At 42.1% G+C, this 17,815-nt stretch overlaps 1 long non-coding RNA gene across 1 annotated transcript; it reads right to left on the bottom strand.

Annotated features, from left to right (window-relative positions):
• Nucleotides 1–514: 514 nt before the first annotated feature.
• Nucleotides 515–5,528, bottom strand: LOC132655938 (uncharacterized). Its single transcript, XR_009593909.1, has 3 exons — nucleotides 5,398–5,528; nucleotides 3,602–4,134; nucleotides 515–1,068 (listed from the first exon to the last, which is right to left on the bottom strand). It is a non-coding gene; the product is annotated as an uncharacterized LOC132655938 (long non-coding RNA).
• Between the last annotated feature and the right edge of the window lie 12,287 nt (nucleotides 5,529–17,815).

Genomic DNA, 17,815 nt, shown 5'->3' on the forward strand with positions numbered 1-17,815 from the left:
GGCACTTCGTAGTTTATATCTAAGTAGCAAGTAGAAATTTAAGGGAAATGAATAAACTGAAAGGCCCCTGCATATACAATATGCAGCACTTGCTGATATAAAAGGAAATCAAATATCATCATCTCTGTAAGGTGCCCAACAACGGGAGGGGCCAATGGGAGAAGGGAGATAATTTTCTTCAATTTTTTTCCTTGCTTGGTGCTGCCTGTTTTCCTCTGCTACTGCAGCGAATGGGGTGGAGTAGGTATACAGACACACTTTTGTAAGCCTACTGAAACGGTCCTTTATCTGAATGCCCAAAGTCAAGGTTTATAAATGATAGTTGAGTGACTGTCTCAACTGAGAAAAACCCAGTTTCCAGAATCTCTGTGACACGTGAGAAAACCCTCCCTTCAAGCAAACCTGAGACTTTCCTAACCTGTGGGCTGATGGTATTGTTTTGCAAAATGCAACTTCTGTGGAGAAGCCACAAAAAAAAAAAAAAAAAAAAAAACATACAAGGAGTAAAAGGATCTGGAGCTCAAAAATCTTTCCTTGAGCTCAAAACAGACAAACAAACAACAACAAAACCAGCCAATGCACTGAGGTTTGGAGCCAGGCCTGGAATGTTTACAGGTGTGATGGCCTGAATGATGCTAAGGGTCTGCTTCCAACTTCACATCTGTGCAGCAGACACAAATGACTCTAGACTGGCCACCAGCGTGGTATTTGTTATAGGCAGATGATGAGTACATGTGGGATTATCATGTTCTCTTATTTTGTTTAATTTTCTGTAACAAAAATAAAAATCTGTGAGATTCATTTTATTGAAATTTTATTGAGTGGTTAGTGCCCAGCCCACAACTGTTTGGGTTGGAGGGAAAATGCAGGATTTCTCTTCTGGCAACAGAGACCCCTGAAGAGACTGACGTGTTTATTTTCAGGTGAGGCTGGGTGGTGGCACACTGGTGCCAGGGGAGGGGGGATGCCAGCTTACACAGAGCCATCAGCCCTCGACAAGACGTTGTGCTTCCCTCATCGTTAATGAAGTTTCCCCTGTAGGAGTTATTGGAAGGTCTGGGTAGGAGGCTGCAAAGAGAGGGGATTATTGTTTAAATGGGACTTGGTTTGTAGCCTTAAGTCAGAGGAGAGCCATTCTGTTCGCATTCAACATTTCAAAGAAAAGTAACAATGCTCTCGGAGAGCTTCTCTCTACAAAGCAGCTCATTATTGTAACTGCGGGACATGTTTAGACTGCTAAGGAGAATCATAAAAGTGCAGCCTCAACCACAAGCTCCTCCAGCAGTAAACACTGTCCTCAGGCCAGATCCATTTCTGGGCAGCTCTGGAGCCCGCAGCCTGAGTGGCAAGCTCACCCGAGGAGACCCAGGCGAGCAAGCGGAGTTACAGAGTCTAAGTGTGTGCCCGTGCACATTATCTGCAAGGTCTTTTATGTTAAGGAAATCATGACACCTGCCAATCTTTCAAATTCCAAAGGGTAAAGCATGAGGCCCACTAGGCTGTCATTGAACATGACAGGCTTAATGCCAAGTTTATAACAGAAAAAGGGCAATCTTATTGTGGTTTATTCAGTTTTCTGTTGCTGCTTCGGAAGGGAGCCTCGCTGTCTTTCTCCCGCTCTCCCTCTCTTTTTAAAAAGCTAATTTAGAGCATTTGAAATACCAAACGGATTCTTTACATATCTCCTGAGCCCCCACTGCTCTTCACTGCCCCCAGTCTCTCCTTTAGGGAGCAAACCCTAAATCCTTCCAATTTAGCATCTTGGTGAGACCAGGCTGTTTTCAGTTGAGCATTCCCTTCCATCGTGACAGAGATGTTTCCTAACTCCAAACATTTCTGTTTAATTACCGCTCACACTGTTGCTCTATTTCCACCCAACCTGCCTCTCGCTTGAGCCCATTGGGCTGAAGAAAGAATTACTCCCCATGCCGTTCCTCAGCCCTTCTTCTTCAGATCTGTAATTGGCCCTGTGTTTTTGACTTTTTGCTAATAAGCAGCTTACTTTCTCTCCCCCTAGACTCAACCCACCACTTTTGTTTCATGAATTTTACAAAGGATTTTAATAGATGCTTTAGGCTATGCAAAATGTTATATGAAGGGAAAGCATTAATGCAACAGCCTTGACACAAAGGACATATGAATCGCTGCTTATCATTTCGGTCAGGTCTCAAAATTTTCATTAGTTCTGGAGGACAAAAGGAAAAAAAAAAAAACAGCAGCCCTGCTATAAGAAGGAATATTAACCTGCACTGTGTAACCAACTATAATTGCTTAGCATTTTACATTAACTCTCTTCAGACATGGCCTCTCATTATTTTTACACATACATAATAACTGCTTATTACAGTGGGATAGTCCATGCCGAAACATAGCGGGGAAGGCTGTGTCAGCACCTCTAATGTGAGAGCACTTCCATGGATTTAAAAGAGCTGTAAAATTTACCTCCAGACCAAAGACCGGTAATCAACTTTTCACCTACAGAGGGAATTTTTGTTTAAAGTAAAACAAAACAAAACAGAACAGAATGCCACTTTTACTAAGAAAAGAAAAAGTTGGGTTAGCTTAAATTAGGAATGAAAACAAAAATGAGTGAGCATACTTAAGTCATTATTGAGTTGCTAAAGCAGAGAATTATTGAAACCCAGAAATATGGTTCTGATGATTAAATATAAATAAATGATGTTAAGTAGCATCAGAATTAAAGGCTACGTGCATAATGGGCTTTATTGAAAATAGTCGTAGCCCTCGAAGAGGCCAGTGTATGTGGTGGTGTTAAGACCACGACACATGTGACACATATTTTCAAGATGTAGAACCCATAGTTTTCCTTGGGAAATAAATTAAAATGCTTATAAATGTTGAATGTTAGAGCTTGTGAGAAGTCATTCACTATAGAAAAGCATTTGGGCTTTTAGGATTATTTCAAAAATTCTCTTCCAGGAAGTCTAAGTGACTGCTTTGGATTCAGGGAAGAGCAAGGATTTGGCAGCTCTGAGATCACAGAGTTACTTCAGTGGGTCCGGGTGACATAGTATTTTTTTTAAATGAGCCTGTTGCAAAGATTTGGATCTCTGGTAATAGCCATAATGATACTCATTATATCTACTGACTTTATAAAATGTCCTAAAGCTTTCTCAGTAACCAAGATCTAAGACTATTTTAAAACATGCAGCAATGGTAGGCATAAGCTACGTAGATACAGCTACATTATACGCCCCCCCCCCCCCCCAGTGTCCTCAGTTCCTGCGTCCTGAGGTAGAATACATTCACCTGTAAAGGACAAGGAAGCTACAATAATAGTATGTCATGTCTTAAAGCTACCACACAAAGTCACCTCATGGGCAAATGAGAACTTATGTGGGTGCTCCCTTGGCTTGAAACAAATAATCTTAGAAAAAATATTTTGAAAATGATTCCAAACCAGGTGGTTCTATAGTAAGCACCAGAGCTGCATCTTTAAGTTTGCTATGTTTGTGAATACATCACACATTAGCAGAATAAGCAGAGTTTATGCCCTTAATTTCCACTAACCCTCTCACAGGCTTCTCTCTTCAAAAGCCAAAGACAATCTCACCTCCATTTCTTAGACTGGAAACATTACCTGATAGGCCAAGAGTTGTTTTTGTTTGTTTGTCTGCTTGCTTGTTTGTTTGTTTTTAAGATACTCAATTTAAAAGTGTAAGACCACTTAGAATAGCACCAGATTTCACGACCAGGTCTAGAAGTGACAGTTTACAGAGGTGGGAACACAGACTCAGAGTGGCTCCCGGCGCCAATGCGTCCATGTGTCCTGGCGATGGTGCGTAAGAAGTATCCGCCTTGTACCTGAACTGCTGGAGCGAAGGGGTCCCGGTTGACGACCCTCCTGTGACGGAAAAAGCTACAACTTGTTAGCACAGTTCCAATAAACAGCACGCTGGCCTCACATGCTAATTAGCTGTGGCCCAGCTCTCCCGGGCTGTGCAGCGGGGCGCTCTAATCAGAGATGATTGTCATCAGGTATCACAGCTGCCTCTCCGGTGGCTCAGCGCAGGCAGGCGTCGGCGCGGTGCGGCTCAGAGCGCAGGAAGCCCGTCAGAGCCCCGGGTCTCCGGGTGCCTCAGCTGCTGGTTGCAGGCAGCTCGTCATTCCTGCCTGCAGAAAGAAAGAAACAGGGTTAGGCAAGGGGGTGTCTACCTGTCGGTGTTCAGGAGGCAGTGATGCAATCAGTTTGAAGGGAGAGGCTTCAAAGCTAAAACCTGCAACTAAAGCTACTTGGGGCTTTTTTTTTTCTTTTTTTTTTTTTTAATTCCAACCTGGGGTTCTTGACAATGACAAATGCCAATTCTTTCAATTCGTTACATATTTTTGAACTGGATATCTGAGGGGGCTAAAGGAACAGGCCTAAAGATTTACAAGCTGCAGTGGAGGATGCGGTAAGGAAAATAAAGCCGTATGCCAAGAGGTGTGACTTGAGCCCTGGAGCGGGAACAGGACAACCCTGTAATCTTCAGCTCCCCTCCCTGCCAGCTACACCGGGTCAGCTTGAAGTCCTGACTCCCTGACCACCACCCCTACGCACCCCCTCTCAAACCTCAGCTCCCATATCCCCCAACCCCCGGCATCTCGCCCTCAGCAACTTGAACTCCCCTTGGTGGATTTCAATCCCCTTGGTGGGATTACCGGAAATTCTCTGAGGAACTTGACTTCTCCCCATCTGTGATAGAAGGACGGGCCTTCCTCCACCCATCCAGCCAACCACGCCCTCTTCCCCAGCTCCTCGGTCTTACTCGGCTTGAGTCCTTCGTTCTGGTGTTGTCAGGAACACTGAAGCCTCAAGAGGCTTCCTTGCCATACTTGTCTAATCTTCAGCTGCAGCCAACTATGCACCCTCAGCCTAAACCATGGTTCATTCCAACAAGCCCACCCGGACAAGTCCAGATTTTTCCCAGAGCTCATTTTTTTAAAAAGACTTCTTTGTTTGTTTGTTTGTTTTATTATAATAATGTATATAATAGTGTATAATAGTGTATAATAAAACACTCTGCATGTACACCTGCATGCTAGAAGAGGGCATCAGATCCCTGTGAAGATGGTTGTGAGCCACCACGTGGTGGCTGGGAATTGAACTCAGGACCTCTGGAAGAGCAGACAGTGCTCTTAACCACTAAGCCATCTCTCCGGGACCAGAGTTCACTCTTAACAGTTTCATAAAACAGTCCATGGGCAAGATCAACCTAACTTTCTCAAAGCTATCACCTCCCGCCCCAACCCTGCCCAGCCTCTCTAACCTCAGAGGCTTCCTCTCCACTGTGCTCTTGACACCGGTGACTTCGCTCCCCCCTTTACCCCTCCAGTCAGAAACAGGAAGCCATCCCTCTCTTCTTACCCCCCTCCCCACCCTCACCCCCGCCAAACCATGGCTCTGGCTGCAGCTCTTCCACTCTTGTCTCTCCATCTCTGCCTTCACGAAGGTTTTCTCTCCTCACTGAGCAAAAGCTTGTCTCAGCATCGTCCCCTCGTACTATAATCAGGCAGATCTTTCTGCAACACAAAGCCAATCACCTTATTATTCTTTTCAAATTTTGCAGAGAGGCCGGGCATGGTGTCACATGTCTGTAAACCTGGCATTCCAGAGCCTGAGGCAGGAGGAGGTTTGCCTGACCTCCACAGCAATGTCCAGGCCAGATTAGACTGGTGAGAACTTGTCCCCAACAAACCCAAGCAAAACATTTCACCAGACCTTAGGGAAGGCCTAGTGCACACAGCTCTCTAAGATGGGGTGCCAGCCCCCTTCCCGGGACCCACCTGGACCCTCCCTCCCCCACCGTACCACTTACCCCTGCTTCCCCTCCTCACCACCCACACCCTCTCCGATCACACGTGAGTCTTTACACAGATGTAGAATGTTCTTCCTTGTTTTTCCAGGCTCAGATCAAACTCTCCTTTTCCAGGACAACATTCCTGACATTTTTTAACAGGAAAAAAAAAAAAAGTTACTGCCTGTGTGCTCCCAGAATCACAATTTAAAATATTTTTATGCCTGTATGTTTTGCCTGCAGGTATGCGCACAGGGTGCATCTGGGGTACTTGCAGGGACTAGGAGAGGGTGTCAGATCCCCTCGAATTGGAGTCTCAGATGGTTATGAGCCATTATGTGGTGCTGGGTGTTGGACCTCAGGCCTCTGGAAGAGCAGCCAGTCTTCTTAACGGCGGAGCCTTATCTCCAGCCCTCGTGGCAGCATCTCGTGTTCATGCTTCTGCAGCAGATCTAATTACATAATCAGGGACGTGAGCATGTCTGTCCACCACACTTGACTCCAGATCTTCAAGGCCGAGTAATGCTCATCTCTGCAACTTCTCACTTGGCTGGGTGCTTTGCACACAACAGGCCCTTAAATTCCTCTCACACAAACTGATAAACAAAGTTAAGGGCGGATGAATGAGTATGCACCATTGAACAAAGTCAGGTAGGAAATTAATACCTGAGAGGTTTCGTTAGTTTTCATATCTTAGAGGCTAGTCAGACCTGAGACAGAAAACAGCAGCAATGATGACAGGAATAATAAACAATGTGGCAAGGGCTTAGTTTGGGCCAGGGGGCACCATGCCAAATTTACAAGAATTGTCCCACGTAAGAAAAGAGGCTCAGGGGCTAGCATTGGAGCCCAAGAATCCCTGTAGTGTGTCAAGGCCACTCTGCTTGCATTGTGCAATTTAGGTCAAAGCAGACTTGGGGAAAGAGCATGAAGAGTACCCATATTGCTTTATGGTTAAAATCAAATGGAAGTGTTCACCAAAACTTGTTAGTCTGTTCCGTTAGCTAACTATGGTACCTAACTGCGCTGGGGTTTCTGCTTCTTCATATTCCTCGGCCATTGGGCTACCAATGAATTCTTCACCTCTGAAAGATCCCCTTGCAACATGGAGGTCTCAGTTCATGACTGAGGCACAGGAAAGACTTGGTTGAGTTTGAGGTGGCGTTTAGAATGCTGGTGAAGAATGGAATTCTTGCCTGAGAAGTTCAGGAAAAAAAAAATGTGGCCAGAAAACTAGGTTTGCAAATAAACATTTTCACAACCCGCTTATTTGTGAGATGGGATGTTTTCCTCCAAATAAGCTGAGTAATTGCACCTCAGGTCATTGCGGTTCTGAGTAGACAGCTTCAGCAACACACAATAAAGACCGGATTGGAGCCAGCGAGGATGTGGGAGACTTGCTTGAATTAAAACTTCTGAATGCTTGTAAATAATATTGAAGGCTGTTTTCCAGCATTTAATTGGGTGAAATATAAGGGTCTTTTATTTTTAAAACTTTTTTTTTTTTTTTGGAATAAGGAGGAAATACAGTGGAAAATACGTGTCTCTGCTTCGGCACTGAGAACACAAAGGTCTTGTATGTCCTCCCCATCTCCACTTGTCTAGTGTTCACTAAACTTTTCAGGCTCTCATCTGAAAGTTCCTTTGGCAGTTTTCTGCAATTACAAGGAACACAAAACCACCTAGCAAGGCGATGGATACTGTCTAATTTTAATTTGGCCCACTTTGCCAGGCTCATCAAAAACAACGGTCTTAAGCCATACATTCTCACAACCGCAAGGAGGGCCGAGGGAGCCCGCTAACGGCTGTTTTTAATATATTTATTTTAAAGGCGCTTGATGTTAGTGTGGGTTCATAAGTTTAATGAAAGCGTAATCTGTTATTTTTACTAGGGAGCTTTTTTAAAGAAAACCCATGGTATGAGTTAGAAGAACAAAAACTGCAGAAGAGAGAGACGGGGTAGAGCTCAGTGGCAGAGCACTTGACCTGTGCACAGGAGGGGGTCCTGGGTTTGTCCCCAGGAGTGGGGAGTTGGGAGGGGAGAAAGAGAGAAAAAGAAGATAACAATAAATAAAAATCTAAATTATCAAGTGCCAGTTATATAAACTGGTTATATGACACTTCACAGAGTATCATATGATCCTAGTGTCCAATTGTCAGCCTTTTAATCTGGAAAGTACTTTCTTATAGGTAGAAGACAGTGTGTTCACAGATATAGACATTATATGTATGTGTGACATAGAAGCAAATATTCCTGCAGGTTTGGACCATAGATTGTACATATAAGGTTGACATTCCTTCTCATCATTCTAACTTAGAAAAAAGATAACTCAAACTCAGCCAGACGCAACGACTTTCTTCTGAGTGAAGTAGGTTGCCTTAAGCCACAAGGCACTAAGACACACATTCAGTCTGTGCTGGTCCCATAACAGCTTAGAAGAGTAACTAGGTTTAAGATTGTACCCACGATGCCTTCCTGGTTCCCAAGCCTGATTTAATAAAAGCAAATCAGCCTTGACTATTAGCTAAGTAAATGAAAGTGTTAATTAAGCTCAGCTCCCCGGCCAGGCATGAAAGCCTATAAACCTCAAACATACCTGAGGAATGTGGGCAAGCAGCTGGAAATATGTGTGCAAGGGTGGAGTCACTCTCACGTGTTTGCCTGGTGTTCAGCCTGGGGACTGTAAGACAGTAAAGCCTTAATGCTAAGGGGAGCAAAGGAAGACAGGCAAAGAGAAGAAAGAAAAGAAGGGAATGAACCCTGAAAGAAGACAGACAGGGAGAGGGGCTAAATTCTGCTCACTAATTGGCTGCTGTGCTGAAAGTGAGTGTTAAACTAGGACAGGGTTTGGAGAGTTGCCAAATTACTCTCCCAGTCTCATACAAACACACTCAAACTGGGCTTTGCATTTAACACAGAAGGCTAGAGCAGAGATATGATGGAAGAGGACGGAGAAAATACTACAGAGGAGGAGAGTTCTGCAACTTCAAATAATTGGGATAATGAAAGCTCTTGATAAACTTGGAAAGTGTAGGGAGGTGGAAAGTGTAGGGAGGTGATGCTGCCGTTGAAATCAGATTCAAAATATTCACTGAACTATAAATGTTACTCAAAGGAAAGGACTTTCTAAAAAAAATAATAATCAGAACAAGAAACAAAACAGCCAAACTTCTAAAGATGCTGGCCGCCCATGACCTGCTTCCAACAGAGAAATCCACCTTAAGAAAGGTCCAGAGAGCGCCGTAGAAACCACATACAGTAGGAGGAAGTTGGGAGCGTGGGTGTCAGGCTGTCAGTAGTCTGACAGCTATGGTAACTACCCTCTAATCCAGCCAGCTCCAGCCACGCTCTCAGCTGACACCACCAGGACTGACTGACAGCTGAGAAGCAGGCACTTTTTACAGGCTCAAGTGACATCCAGTCTATTAAAGCTGACAAGCACAAAGCAGAGATTTGCCCTGAATGGTTCGGTACTGAAGCCTAGTAAAGGGGTTATTTGAAAGGTCTTAGATAAAGTGTCAGACTCCAGCTCAGATGATAACAATATTGTAATGATGGTACTGGACAATGAAGGGTGATGATCGCCCCTCCAGGCTGGGAAGACTGTAGGCAGTGGAGAAAGGCAGCAAGAAGAAAGCCTGGGCTGATTCTCCAAGGCCAGCGTGCAATGCAAGCAAGCATTCAAGGAATTTCCTTCCTTAGGCAGGAGGGTCCTTTGGGCTCTGGGGTGTAGCCTACAGTCGTATATTAACTGTGTCATTTGCATAGGGATGGAAGGACAGAGAGCAGGAATAGAGAGCTGGGTATTAGCTAGGTGCCCCAGAAAGGAATGTTCACCTTTTTTGCTTTACACTTGAATTCATTACCAGGCGCTGCAAATATTTGTCCACTGGGAAATAAAGAATTTTCAGGCTAGAGAGAGTGAGCGACTGCATCAACAGGGCTGCTGATGCCTCACCCCACTCCTGGCCACACGGGCTCCCAACACCCGTGCTTATTTAGTAAGATTTCTCCCTAACAAGAGCAAAATCACTTTTTCCGAGGTGCCTTTTTATGTCTTCCTGTGTGATAGGAAACGGACAATTACCATAGTGATGCTCAAGTAAAACAAAGTGCCTCCTACTGTCGTGATACACTGCCACTTGGGTTCAGCCTGTTCTTAAGGGTGTGTTTATTTCCTGCCATTTATTCCCTTACTCCAGACAGGCGCTTAGATAGGTCTTGGGAATAGAGTGGTGACCAAGAGCTTATCCACGTGCTGATTAGAATCCAGGGCCTGAGGCTAGAGATGTGCCACCAGCATGCCAGCTATTCTGACACTGGCAGAGTGCCACGGGAGCGCCACTCCTCTCTTCTCTGCTTCTCTGGCCTCTCTCTGCTGCCTGTGACTCTAAGTCTCCCAGTGATCCAGCACAGGAAAACATGAGTCCCCGGCATGGCAGCTTCCTCTCTCAGCACTGCATTCCCCGTTTATTCCAAACGACCATTCCAACTCTCATGTCTACCAATACTAGTGGGACTCATAGCTTTAAAATTTATGAAAAATGTCAACTCCCTTTTTGAAATTTCAACTTTACTCTTCTAAAATTCCTCCTCAAACAGAAACCTAGAGTTTCTCTCATATAGAGCTTCCTTGGCACCCAACACACAAGGGGGAGGGGGGAAGGGGCTGAAATCTGAGTGTGCAAAGGTTACCTCGAAATTTGAGAACAAGATAAAAGACAAGAACTCGTAGCAATTAGCTGAATCTTGTTCTGCAAAATTTGTGTCTTTTATATTTCTGCCAGTGAAAATGCTTCAAATTATCCACAGAGACAAAAAAAAAAAAGACTTAATTTACTATACTTTTCAAATATTAGAAAAAAGATTACTAACTGTAGCACCTCCATGGCTCCACAGTGAAAGCAAAGACAATCCCCCAACAGTGCTGGGCATCAGAAGCAATGCGTACCATCAAAGGGGAAACAGAGAAATGGGGAAAATAACCACACCAACTGAAACACCTAGGAGCTATCCCAAAGAGACCAAAGGTGGGTCTCTGAATGCTTAAAGGCTCTGTACCAAAAGAGCAACAGCAACAGCAGCAACAAAAAACTCAAAACTCGGGGGGGGGGGAAGGTATACAAAGTGAAGCAAGGACAAAAAGAATATGGGAAATATATGGAGGGGGTGTTAAAAATTAGTGTGATGGGGCTGGAAAGATGGCTTAACATTCAAGAATACCTGTTGCTCTTTCAGAGGACCTGGGATCGATTTCCAGCACACACATGATGGCTCCCAAGCATCTGTAACTCCAGTCCCAGGGAATCTGACTCCTTCTTCTGGCCTCCTCGAACACTACACACATCTGGTGCACAATCACACATGCAGACAAAACACCTATACACATAAAAGAAGGATACATACAACCTTGAAGAGGTGTGCTAAGGAGCACAGAGCGTTAAGAAATTCACAGAGGAGTTCCCGTCCTCCTGGGCTTTGCCAGAGGAGACAAAGCCTCGTTGATGTTAAAAATTATCTAGTAAACACTCAGTTCCACCAGGCCTTGGACTGGGGTCAAGAAGAGTCAAAATAGCCAAACTCTTGACCAACACCAAATATGGAAAGCATCTGGTTCAGGATTGCATGAGCGGAGAAACAGCACATCGTGCGCCACTAAGAAGTAGCTTGAGTGAAATGTTTTCTCTGGACAGTGCAGATAAAGATGGGCCCGTGTGTCCTATTTACTTGGAGAGTCGAAGAAAACTCCTTTTGCCTTTATCATTACTTTTTTTTTAAGGAAAAAAAAATGATGAGGAACAAGAAGGAAAGAAAAATTTAAAAAGGAGATGAGGAAAGAGAATAAGAAGTGGGTTCTATAAAACAGGAGCAAAGTGTGAAAGGAAGATGATGGAACAAGAATGGATGTAATGAAAATAAAAATATCAGTACCCAAACTAAAATCCCCGCTCAGGGTGCTGATGTAAAAAGACCACAGAGCACTGAACCACTAGTGTAAGAGACAAGCTTGAAAAAAACCTCAAGCCTCTCCCTTTCTCCCTTTCAGTAGGACGCTGTCCATCTTTTGTCTCTCAGATTCTCTATTAGTATCCCAAACAGCAGTAACAGGTATTCGTAAATGCATAAGACACTCGACCATCACCACAAGCATAGTGACCACCTGCAGAGAAGCACAACGCAGTCTTAAATGATCAGACAAGAAGGTAAGAGGAAAGAGAGCCGGGACTTCAGAAGCCAGAGGACCACTTGATGTGCTGGAGTGGGTGGGTGCGGGCTCCCTTTTTTTGAGGGGGGAAGGGCTAGGGGAAAGGAGGAAAGGAGGGGGGGCCAGGAGAAACAAAGGGAACGTGCAGCAATTGGGATGTAAAGTGAATAAATAAACAATTAAAAAAAAAAAACATCCTGTGGCACAAAAAACACTAACGGAAATTTAAAAATTCACCAGAAAGGTTTAAGACCAGATGCCAACAAAAACAAAAAATGAGTAAATTCAAAAACCAATTTAGCAAAAAATGTTTTTTTTTTTTTAGCAAAAAAACCCAAATTCAGCAAAAATTTATTCATTCTGAAATATAGGGAAATTAAGAATAACGAACACAGTCTCAGAGATCTGTAACACATCCTCAAGCACAGAAGCACACAGATAGATAATGAGTGTTTCAGAATGAGAGGGGAAAGAAGGTAGAAAGAACACGAGGGGCAGGAGAAACGGCTCAGCAGGTGAAAGGATATAGTGAGTTCAAACCCTGGGACCTGCCTGCAGGTGGAAAGAAAGACTCAACTTATTCAAGTGTCTGCCCTCCACACACAGGCTGCACGTGCATTCACAGATAAGATAAACAAGCAAACAAATGTGAGATGATTTTAGACACATGGGGAATTAATGGCAAAAACCAAAATGCTATAATACACATTAATCTACATATCTAAAAAGTTCAAAGAACTCCAAGCGAGATAAAATAAAATAATTCAAACGTTAACACATTATAATAAATTTGATGAAAAAAAAAAAAAGAAACAAAGGTTCAATCTTGGAAGCAACAGGAGAGAAGTGGCTGAGGCACAGTGCATCATCAATTTATTTAACAACTAGCTGCTCATTGAAAACTAAGGAATCTAGAAGATGATGGCATGGCATCAATGCTGAAGAAAACATGCTGGTGATCAAGAATTCGTGTCCACTGGGGCAAAGGAAGACGAAGAGGAAGAAGGAGGAGGAGGAGGAGGAGGAGGAGGAGATGGGACTGGACATGGTAGCATATACCCCTAGTCCAGCCCATCTAGAAAACTGAGCAAACAAGAATCATTAAATCAAAAGTTGGTTCTTTGAAACAGTCAAAATTGCCAAGTCACTGTCTAGACTGGTGAAGGACAATGAAAGGACACAAATTAATAAAGCAAAATTGAAAGAGGAACCATTACTACTAACACCAGAGAAACAGATTATAACAGAAAACTGTGAATAACCATATACACATAACACAGATGATGAGGACATATTGTTAGAGAGAAAAAACCTAACGAGAAGGAATAGAAAATCTGAATACATCAATAGCTGGCAAAGACATTTCATCAGTAATCCGAAAGTTCCCATACAGAAAATCTCAAAACTTGATGGCTTCCCTGGAGAATCATACCATTCACTAGAGATTCAGCACCAATTCTTCATAAACTCTTTAATGAAAACAGCAGCAAAACGTAAGAGTAAAGCACTTCTCAGCTCACTCTGAGGCCAAACACATAAAAATAAAAATTTAAAAATTAAAAAAAAGCAAGCTGTACATCAACAGCTGTTACAAATCCAGACACAAAACTCTCAACTGAATTCTGCCAAGCAGGTCCAGGACCATAAAAAGAGGACTGTCTACCAAAGTCACATAGTGACTTATACCAGGAACTCAAGATCCATTCAGTATTTATAAGTCATTCAACATAATACACCACAACAACAGATGAATATTTTAGGTCATATGACCATCCCCATAGACACAGAAGTAGTTGATTTTTATCGAAGTCTAATATTCTTTCAGGATAATAAGAGCCAACAGACTAGGAATATAGGAGCATTTATCAGGCTGATGAAATACACCTGTTAGAAAGAAAGACTAGCTATTTTCTCCCTAATATTAAGAACAAGAAAGGAATGTCTACTCTCTCTTGGCACTTCCATGTAATGTTTCACCAGTTGTACCAGCCAGAGCACGCAGGAAGGAATAGTTACGAGGCATTCGAATTTTAAAAGGAGAGATGCCGTACCTGTTTGGAAAAGTATTGCTCCTGTACATAAAAAAAAAAAAAAAACCATAAAAAATGAAACTTTCATGGTTTACAAATAAGCTCAACAAGTGGTTTATAGACTATATAATATAGCAATGTAAAATTGTTTGTATTTCTATACATCAATAATAAAATTTTGAAATAAAGAAAACAATCTAGTACTAATAGTATCAAATGAAACAAATTTTCAAAATTTGAGATTTTTACACTTAAAACATCATTGAATAAAATTAAATAAGATCTAAATAAATGGAAAGACATCCCATGTTCATGGATGAAAAGACTTAGTCATGTTAAGAAGAATACTTTGATCTATAGATACAATGTAATCTCTACCAAGATACTTGTTTGCAGAAATTGAAACACTGATCCTGTAATTCCTAAGGGGCTGCAAGAGAAGTTAGTATGGCAAGAAATTGTGAAGAAATTGTTACCTTCATGTACTGCTGTTAAAAATAAAATGGTATAGTTGCTGTAGAAAATATTTGGCAATTCCTCAAGAAGTTAAACACAGTTACCATTGGACTCATCAAATCCATTTCTAATTGTATACCCAAGAGAATCACGTATTTACCTTAAAATACCTGTACAACTGTTTATACTAACATAATTTCTAACAGTGACAAATGCAACAACCCAAATGTTCACTTAATAGGTGGCTAAATAAAGTGTTGTTTATCCATAGAATAGCCATAAAAGTGGACTGCTAATACATGGATGGAACTTAAAATGCTAAGTCAAATAAGCTGGTAAATAACACATTTCTACAATTCTGTTTTTATTTTTAAAAAAATCAGTTTTGTTATCACCACTACTAATAACCCAACTAAGCCAGAATGTTATTCTATTTCGATAAAACTCAACCAATTATCATTTAATGACTGAGAAACACTTTGGAGAAGCAGCATGCCTTTCCCGTAGAGACTTTCACAGTATGTGCACACCATACAAAGCAAGATCCAAGCATAGCACGCTTTCCTAGCATGAGAGCATGGCGGCGACCCTCAATGCTTCCCACCACAGCCACGGCCTGCATCCTTCAGCTGTGAGCTTCAGCCTGAGAAGGGGCCTGGCCATCCTCAGATGAGTTTAATTCTCTGCTTCGCCTATACATTCTAACAGCCATTCAACACATTTTTTTCAAATGTTTTCTAGAAAGGCCCAGAAGATTTTTGTCAGGTCCTAGAGAGAATCAAAGTTAGAAAGCTTTGAGGGGCTTGCATCAGTAAGTGAGATGGGTATAGATTTTTTTTCCCTCTTGTGATAAAGGGCAACCTTTAAAGTCTCATGATATTTCCTCTGAAACTCTATAATAGGAATGTCATGAAAACCATGTATGCCTGGAAATTATTCTTTCTGATTGAGCTTTAAAAGTGTGGATTATGGATGATTCTTTAATCCCAGCTGAAAAGTATTTGCAAGACGGGTAGAAAAGGCAGGAATTTAGTACATCAGAGAGATATCTCCCTCGTTGATTGCAGCATTATTCACGATAGCCACAGACTCAACCTGTGTCCTCTCGCAGTGATAAATTAGAAAATGTGGTTTACATGCACAAGGAATATTATTCAGCCTTTAAAGAAAAAGACATTGTCCCTTGTATGGCAACATGGATAAATCTGGAGGACATCGTGCCATGTAAAATAACCAGGAACAGAAAGGAAAATGCCACAGGATCTCACAAGCATGTGGAATCTAATAAAACTGAGCTCATGGAAGCAGGAGGTGGAATGATGGTTCCCAGAGACTGGGAACCCACTATTGGCCCAAGATCCAAAGTTTCACATTAAAAGAAAAGTACTGGAAATGTACTGAAGAGTAGAGCGGGGTACTCAGTAATGATCTGTTGTATGTTTGAAAATAACGAAGAAGGTAAATTTCAAGTGTCTCGCCATTTAAGAGATCCACGGGTGAAGAAGGTGATAGATATGTTCAGTAGCTTGATTTAATTATTCTACATTAGACACTGGGAACGTATCAGAACATCACATTGTACCTCATAAATGTGCACAGTTCTGATTCATTGATTAAAATATGAATAATAATTTTAATGGTGATAATAATACCTGCTTCATGTAATTACTATCGAGATTAAAAGAAGGGATATGAAGGGCTTAGCAGAGAGGCTAGAATGACTTCATAACTACTCAAATCCATTAGTCCCTCCTCACCCAATTAATTCTGGAGGCATTCTGATGAATTAAATATTTTCTAAGGACTTTTACTTATGCAAAAAAGAAAAAAACCTTAATGTCTTTTGGAGAGTTTTTAGAGAGCTATAATTTGGTGGGTTTTTTTTTTTCTTTGCAAATCTGGAATGGATTTAGATTATAGTAACTCTAAATACTAGACTGTTACTTGGACTCTAAAAATTTAATATTTACTAGCATTGCCAATTAAATTAGATGTTAATTAAGCCATCAAATCTATTTTCATTTTGTACCATCTTCTATATGCAATTTAGACTTTCACTATAATGGTGTTGACTCTCCAATCCTAGATTCAGAGTGGTCCAAGGTCTATAGACCCTTGGAAAATAATGCAGGATTCATTAGCATGATGGCTGAAGAGGCTCTTCTTCACAATGCCAGGAGGTTAATACTATCTTTGCTTCTAGCCACTATGAATATTTATTGGCACATAAAGCCATACAGAATGAATAGAACTAAAGATTCTCCCAGGGTCCCACCCTACCTCTTATAATTTTCTACCCTAGAGACTCTACATTTAGGGAGAAAATTCAGCATAAAAGGAACCTGTGAAATATGAGCTGATCTACTATCCTCTAAGCACACTCTTGTATTTCAGTGCCAATCTCTGTTGCCTCTGTTTTGATCATTTCAGTTACAAATTTGTTCATGTTTTGTTTTGTTTCTTTCTTTCTATTATATTGCATAGCTGTTCCAAGCTATTTCACTAGCTCAGGAAACAAAAACTCTTCAAATTAAAATCTCTTGATTTCCCATTTATCAGGACAGTCGGAACCCAGGATATATTTAGGCTGTCCTTCTATATTATCTAAAAACCCCATCACTCCTTCATTCTAAGGGGGCCCAGACCTGTTTCTAGATGACTGTCAGAGAGCAAGCTAGAGACTGTGGCCAGCCGCAAGCTTGGTCCCTGTTGTAGGCGTGGTGCGGCCTGCTCTGCTCTTGAACAGTGGTTCTCCCGCTGGCTCAGCTCTGTGGGCAGACCTTACCTATGCAACAGCTCTGTGTCACACTGACATGTTCAGGTCTTATTCCCAAAGCTGGTCTACACTGTGCAGGATTCAGCAGTTCTCTGAGTTGGCCTAGGTGTTGTTATTAAACCAGAGGACCCACTGGAGGCCACGTTTCCTCATGGAGGATTCCCTCGTATTGTGTGCTAATTTTCTTTCCCTGCTGTTAGACCTCAGTTGCGACTGAGTCCAGCAGAGAGATTTAAAGATTCTGAAGTGGCCCTCCACGTCAGCCATCAATAAAGAACATGAACTACCTGCCGAACTGGTGGAGACATTTTCTCAGTTGAGGTTTCCTTTGCCAAAATGACTTTATCTTGTGTCTCGCTGGCATAAAGCTAGCCGACACAGAAGGGTTTGCAGCAGAAATTTACAGTAGGCTAGGATCTGATTAACCAGATTAATCCTGGTTCTGTGCCCAAGCAAATAACTTAGCCACTATGAGTCCTAAAATAGCTCAGAAAGCATCCATGGCCTCATATAATAAATAAGTAGGAAAAATAGCTTAAACAAATTTTA

This window comes from Meriones unguiculatus, chromosome 8 (assembly GCF_030254825.1).
Source record: "Meriones unguiculatus strain TT.TT164.6M chromosome 8, Bangor_MerUng_6.1, whole genome shotgun sequence".
Classification (NCBI taxonomy): Eukaryota; Metazoa; Chordata; class Mammalia; order Rodentia; family Muridae; genus Meriones; species Meriones unguiculatus.